Raw genomic sequence first — 6,924 nt, 5'->3', positions numbered from 1 at the left:
TTCACTAAATTCAAAATGTTATGTAACATCCTGTGCTTTGATTTAAATAAAATGAGGGTTGTTAAAGTATAATTGGAATAGATTTGGATAGAATCTATATATTTTTTTAAAAAAAAGTGAAAAGTAAAACCGCCTATGAACAGTACAAACCGCATATGAACAGTGAAACTGCCTATGTACAGTGACCGATGACGTCATCAGTGACATCAGTATGATGTCATGGTTGACGTCACATCCGTGTACAGTCCGTATACAGTACGCGTGCACAGTATTTCCAGTGTGAACAGTGGCCGCGAACAGTGTTTCTGGCATGAACAGTAAGGCGGTGAACAGTAAATTTCAAAAAATTTCTATAAAAAGGGGGTTTCACATGAAATTTTCATTTCTTCACTCCTATCCAAGGTTCTCAAAGGTTCTGAGGCTATATCTTACCATTTTCTCTCATACTAAACCCTCATAAACTTAGATTTATCTTCAGATCTGTGATTCTACGTCTGTTCTAAAGGATTTCAAGTAAGTTTCTCTAAGTTTGAAGTTAGATTTACCATTTATTTCTCTTCTTCTTCTTCTTCTTATAGATGTTCATGATGTTCTTAGAAAAAACTCCGTTCTAGAGTTAAAATCTTCGGTTAAATCTTTGTAAAAGCTCTGTTTTGAGGTAAAGGGGCTCTACTTTATCATTTTGTTATGTTTATTACTTGTATTCTCATAGATGTTGTCATGTATGTGATTATATGTGGAATAATCCTTGTTTTATGAGAAATAATTGGTAAAAAGTGAGAATAATTGGCTGTTTATGTGATTTTATGATGAATAAATGGTGAAAATGTGAACACGCGCAGCTCATTTCAAATTACTCAATGCAAAGCCCTCTGGAACGTTCACTATTTCTAGTAATAGTGAACACGCGCATGCTACTTACCCTCAAAGTGTTCACTTTTGCTAGCAATAGTGAACACGCACACAGCATCATCTCTACAACTTCCATTTTTTCTGAAAAAGTGGCCACGTGCAGTAAGCATGTCCATTAAAATGCATAAAAGGAACCACGCAGAGCCATTTTTAGAATCTCAAATCTTCATTTCTTCATCTTATTTCTCAAATTCTTGATCTTTCTGACCTTTTGCTGAACGAAATTTGTTTTTAAGCAATCAATTGAAGTTCATTCTGCACATTTCTCCAAATCCAGGTCAGTATTCTACTTCTCTGATTTAGAAATTAGGGTTCTTCATTTTGCAGAATTGTGGAAAACACTGAGTAATGGAAAAATAGAAATTTTCTTGTTAATAACTAATCTGAATGTGCAATTACAAGGCAATGTAGAGTAATTCTCACTTCAATTGATAGATTTTTAGATGGAAAAAGACCTACATTGACAGATTGCGTGAGTTAACCTTAGGACTTAAAGTGAAAAATAGTTAGGAAGAAATTTTTGCATAAATATAACTCTTGAACTCTAGCATTTTGCATTCAAAATCATGAATATCTGAGTTTAAATGCTTCAAGGAACCATATTCTGTATTGTTATGATATTCTTAAATTCTGCATTATTCATATTCTGCTATTCTGAAATTGAAAATGTCCTGCATTGCATTGCATTCATGTCTTTCAGTGTATTGAAATATTCTTTTTATGCAGGAAATTTTTAAAAAAAATGGTAAGGACATCAGACAACACTCTAGTTGGCTCTTCTAGAGGTACTCCTAGAACAAAGAGAGGAAGATTAGCAGGAGCCTCTTCATCAAGGCCAAATCCTCAACATAATCCAAGGTTCAGGAGCATAGCTCTTGGGAATTATTTCAGAGCTAATATCTTGAGAAGAAAGATTGTCCAAGATAGAGCAATTGAGATAGCTGAAGACCATTATCCAGAATACAAGGAGGAAATTCAGAAAAGAGAATGGAAATCCTTCTGCATGATGGCTGGCATTGGCTGGAGAGACATTACTCAGGAATTTTATGCCAATGCCATAAGATTCAAAGGAGATCAGCTGCCTAAATACCATTCAATGGTCAAGGGGATAACAGTTGATTTTTTTGCTGCTAACATCAATAGAGTCCTCAATATTAAGACTCAAAAGCAACCTGGGCAGCAAGACTTTAAAGCGTTTAGGGATGCTGAAGATAAGGACTATGTTCAAGTCCTTGAGAGGATTGGGAAACCAGGGACTACTTGGGAGCTGAATCTATCAGAAAAGCCCAAATGCATCACAACCAAGAACCTTTTGCCCTTTGCAAAAGTGTGGAGCACATTTATTTTGAGTTCATTCATGCCTGTTAGGCATAGCTCCACTCTAGCAGTGAAGAGAGCTGAACTCCTATATGTTATAGTTAATGATTTTTATATAAATGTAGGAGAAGTGATTAGTGGATGCATTCTGGACATCCTTAAGAGGAAAAGAGATTCTTTAGCTTTCCCTTCGTCAATAACTGTTCTTTGTGAGGATGCAGGTATTGAAATTAAAGATTATCAAATCAAAATTAGAGGTGCACCTCCAATTACAGTAGCTATGGTGAAGGAGATTTATGCTATTGTCTCTTGCACATCAGCAGCACCAATTCCCTCCCAGTATAAAAGAGAGAATCCAACCACAATGAAGGAAAAGATAGCCTTCATGGCTGAAAGACAAAACTCCTTAGCTGAGAGGCAGAATGAGTTGCACAGCAGTCTGAAGGCTGGCATCATGCTCCTGGAAGGTGTTCTCATGAACATTGGTCAAAAGATGGGCATGACCAAAGAAGACTTGTACCACACTCCAGATCAAGCAGAGAATGCCCAATGCCTGAGGTCAATTGTCTTCAAAGACCTCCCCATCTACAGAACTCATTTCCTCCACCAGCAGCTGCTGCAGAAGAGGAAGAAGATGATGAAGAAGAGGATGATTTGGAAGATGAGGATGAGGATGAAGATGAAGAGTAGATTAGGAATTTAAATTTCTGTCATTAGTTTAATTTTTGTAAAACGATTGTAATTAGAATTTCAGACTTTTGAGTGTTGTAATTACATTTTAGTTTTATTTTGGTTATGAACAATTCTGTTCTAAATATCTACTAGCTTTGAATTTTATTGAATTTTATCTGATAATTGATGAACAACTTGTGATGTTTTTCTGCAGACCATGCTCTCAAACTCTGAACAAGGAGCGCATAGAATGATTGAAATATGCACAGCTACCATGAAAGGGGGGTTTAATTCTGTACCTCTATTTTCATGTGTACAGCTTACATTTTGCATAAAATTTTCACAAGTTAGAAAAATATTAAACTGCATTAGATTTTGTTTTCTTGATAAATAAACCTGATTTTCACCTGATTGAAATTCTGATTGTTGAATTACATAAGTTGTTTTTCCCATTCTTAACATGATTGTCATACTTGTATTTTAAAAAAATAAAGCAATCTTACCATTTTATTCATGCAAATTTTTGAAGTAAATAGTGAACTGAATTGATGAATATTATCCATTTACTTCCGTGGTGAGACTTGAACCTTTTCATTCATTGATGTGTGACTGATCTCAAATTCTGATTTACTCTCTGGAACTTGCTTTGTTTCTTAACTGAATATATTGTTTTGCACTAATCACATAAAGGATGGAGGCCATTATTCAGATTTACCTAGTGAACCAAATAGACTGCCTTTCATTCTTGAATGTCCTAGTTAGCCCCTTTGAGCTGATAGCCTTTCTTTGATTAACCTCAATACAAGCTTTTCTAGAAAAACTATTTTACCTATTCAAATAGAAAAGAGGCAAATTGAGTTGAATCAAAGATAAGTTTTAAAACTAAGTTTGGGGTAACATCATGTTTCTAGTGCATTACTTGAGGACAAGCAATGTTCTAAGTTTGGAGTAGAAAAGGATTGAAATGAATTAAGAAAGTAAGAAAAAGTCATGCAGAGAAAATATGAAAAAGAAGTAAAAAGCTGCAAGTAAAAATAGAAAAATGAAAAAGAAATAAAAAGAAATCAGCAAATCAAAAAGGAAAAGTAAATTGGTAGATAATTCTGTAAAAATTTAAACAGTGATTGAAAGTTGATTAAGAATAGAAACAGTTGATGCAGGCCTTACTAAGTTTAAAAGCTTATCTACTCAATTTGCATCTTTTTCTATTTGAAATTAGCTATATTGATATCCTGAATTCATTGAAATCATACATGTCCCTGAGCCTTAATATTACCTAAAAAGTCCTCTTGATATGTGATTAATTGTAAATTTGTAAACGAGGTAGAGAATATAGGCAAGCTTATGGCAGAGTTTGATGAATTTGGTGATGATGAGAGCAAACACAAGCTTAAACACTGATTGAGTCAGACAAACACTTTTATAGCTGTGATAATGTTTCTCAACTCTATTTGCATGTAGCTTTAATGATTTGCTTGATTGAAATGACTGAGATTGTGCAGCAAACAGATAAGTAAAGTGTGACTATCATGATGAAGAATTGGTGAATGACTTAGTGAGAAAACAATTAGAATGCATTGAAGTAAAATGGATTTTTAATCTGAATTTTTTTGAAAAATGTAAAAAGTTTTTGGATTCCAATTAATAAGAATTTACACCCTTGATATGTTCTAATTTGCTTGAGGACAAGCAAAAATTCAAGTTTGGGGTAGTGATGAATCCATATTTTACTAGTATTTTACAATAGTTTTTAGTGTAATTAATAAAGAAAACATGCTAGAAATAGTAGAAAACCCTTAAAAAGATAATAAAATGTTGCATGTCACTTTTAAACATAGTTATTTTAAAATTCATTGATTTTCTATGTAAAAAGTGACATTTCAAGCATGCTTTTGTAGGGAATTCTGAGCTAAGTTCATAAGGATTGGATGATCAAAGGAAAAATAGAAGAAAAGTAGCAAAAATTGGAGGACAGAAGTTGATAATTGAAGAACATCCTCTGAGTGATCACTTTCGCTGGTGAAAGTGATCACTTCAGAACCATAAAATGAAGAAGAGCTTCTGCATAATCACTTTTGCTGGCAAAAGTGATCGTTCCAGAGAGGTTGCAATGAGAAGAGCTTCTGTGTAATCACTTTTTCTGGAAAAAAATGAGCGTTCCAGAGAGTCCTCTAAGAAGAGTAGTTGCGCGTGTTCACTATTATCCACAAAAGTGAACAGCACAAGAAGGTAGCTTCGCGTGTTCACTATTTCTAGCAGAAGTGAACACGCGCATGATATCAGTAAGGGAAGATTCTGCGTGGCTACTATTTTCAACAAAAGTGAACACTTTGAAGTGCACATGGCTACTATCACCAGCAAAAGTGAACACGCGCAAGAGGAAATGAAGAATTAGCCTTTGCGTGATTACTATTGCTGGAAAAAGTGATCACGCCAGCAGAGCGGGAATTCTATAAAAGGCAGTTAGCTAAGGAATTTAGAGAGTTTTTGTTTATTTTATATTTTCCATTTGTTTTTGTTGTTGAGAGAGTCAGAGAGGGAGATTAAGGACGAACACCAAGCTTCATTTCTTAAGGGATCAAATTGGAGATTGGCTTGAAGATGTTTCTTCTTTGTTCATTCTCTTCTTCTCTTCTCTTCTCTTCTCTTTTTGTAATGTTTGCCTAAACTCTTTGTGGTTAGGAATTGTGAAGCTGAAATGGAATTGTTGAATTGATTTTGGATCTGAACTTTGAGTTTTGGATTGGATTGAGTGATTGATTATTCTGTTAAAGTAGTGATTGAATAGAAATTTGATCAACTAATCATAGAGGAACTCTTATCAATGGGAATTGCATTTGTTTCTTAGATCTGAATTAATTGCCAAGGTTATTGGTTTCTTAGGGATAAGATATCTTAATCTTGCAATCTTTTGGTTTCTCAAACTTAATGTAGCATTTGATTGGATTAGATCTAAGGGATTAGAGTGATTTGATTAGATGTTAGATTCATTGAGGCAAGGGATTGTCCTTTGATTAATATAACGTGAAACTGATTGTCATTCCATCTAAATGCTTGAAAGTTCAGAACTTTATTAATTCAATGTTGAAGTTTTGGTGAAACAATTTCCTAACTACTCTTTCTACATCTGTTTACTATATACTTTTGTACTAACTGTTCTGTTTTACTTTCTAATTTCGTTTTTGATACATTCATACCAAATCCATCTAAAATTTGTAAAGCTCAACTAATTGTGATCTTGTGAAGTGGTAATTGAGAACTTTATTCCCTGAGGATGATACTTGGAACTCAATTTGATTCTAAGATTTTTTTATAACTTGCTACAACAACACTAGTATACTTGCTAGTCAGTTTACTTTTAGTGCAACAACAGTTGTAAAAATAACACCTAAACACATGGAGAAACTCCATAAGAATCCAAGGAAACTCAGAAACAAAGAAAAGTGGATGAGAAACAGAATCCTAACCATTAAAACTCACCTCCAAGCGTTCCCTACACGGATTCAACCTTCAATCAAGCTTTCGAACAGCTTTGGAGGCAATATAATCGGTGGAAAAGGGTTCTGGGTCGAGGGATTCGAAGGGATTTTTGACAAATAACTTCTCAAACCCTAAACCCCCCTTAAATCCTTTTCTGGAAGCGATACTCTCGCTACAGCAAAAATATCATATGAAACTGCACCCTGGTTTCTACAGAATCTCACTACAGCGAGACTGCACTCCAAACTGTCGCTCTGTCGCTACAGCGAGAAGACGATAGTTCTGGTCCTTCCTCCCAGGGCCCTCTCGCTACAGCGAGAATCCTCTCGCTCTAGCGAGAACAGTCTAGTATCACGCCTTGTATTTAGCCCATCTCAGCTCTATCCAGTCATGCATACACATAAATACACACATCTATGTACTTAATACACATAAACATCATTATCAAATAAATCACACACATATGAATATATATCCATATATATAATAATAATAATAATTAATATTACCAAAATTTAGGGCGTTACAATAGTTGCTGGATAG

The sequence above is a fragment of the Abrus precatorius genome, unplaced genomic scaffold (genome assembly GCF_003935025.1).
Source record: "Abrus precatorius isolate BTA unplaced genomic scaffold, Abrus_2018 Scaffold5, whole genome shotgun sequence".
Lineage (NCBI taxonomy): Eukaryota > Viridiplantae > Streptophyta > Magnoliopsida > Fabales > Fabaceae > Abrus > Abrus precatorius.
The sequence above is the reverse complement of the archived record's forward strand: the minus strand, read 5'-3'. Positions refer to the sequence as shown.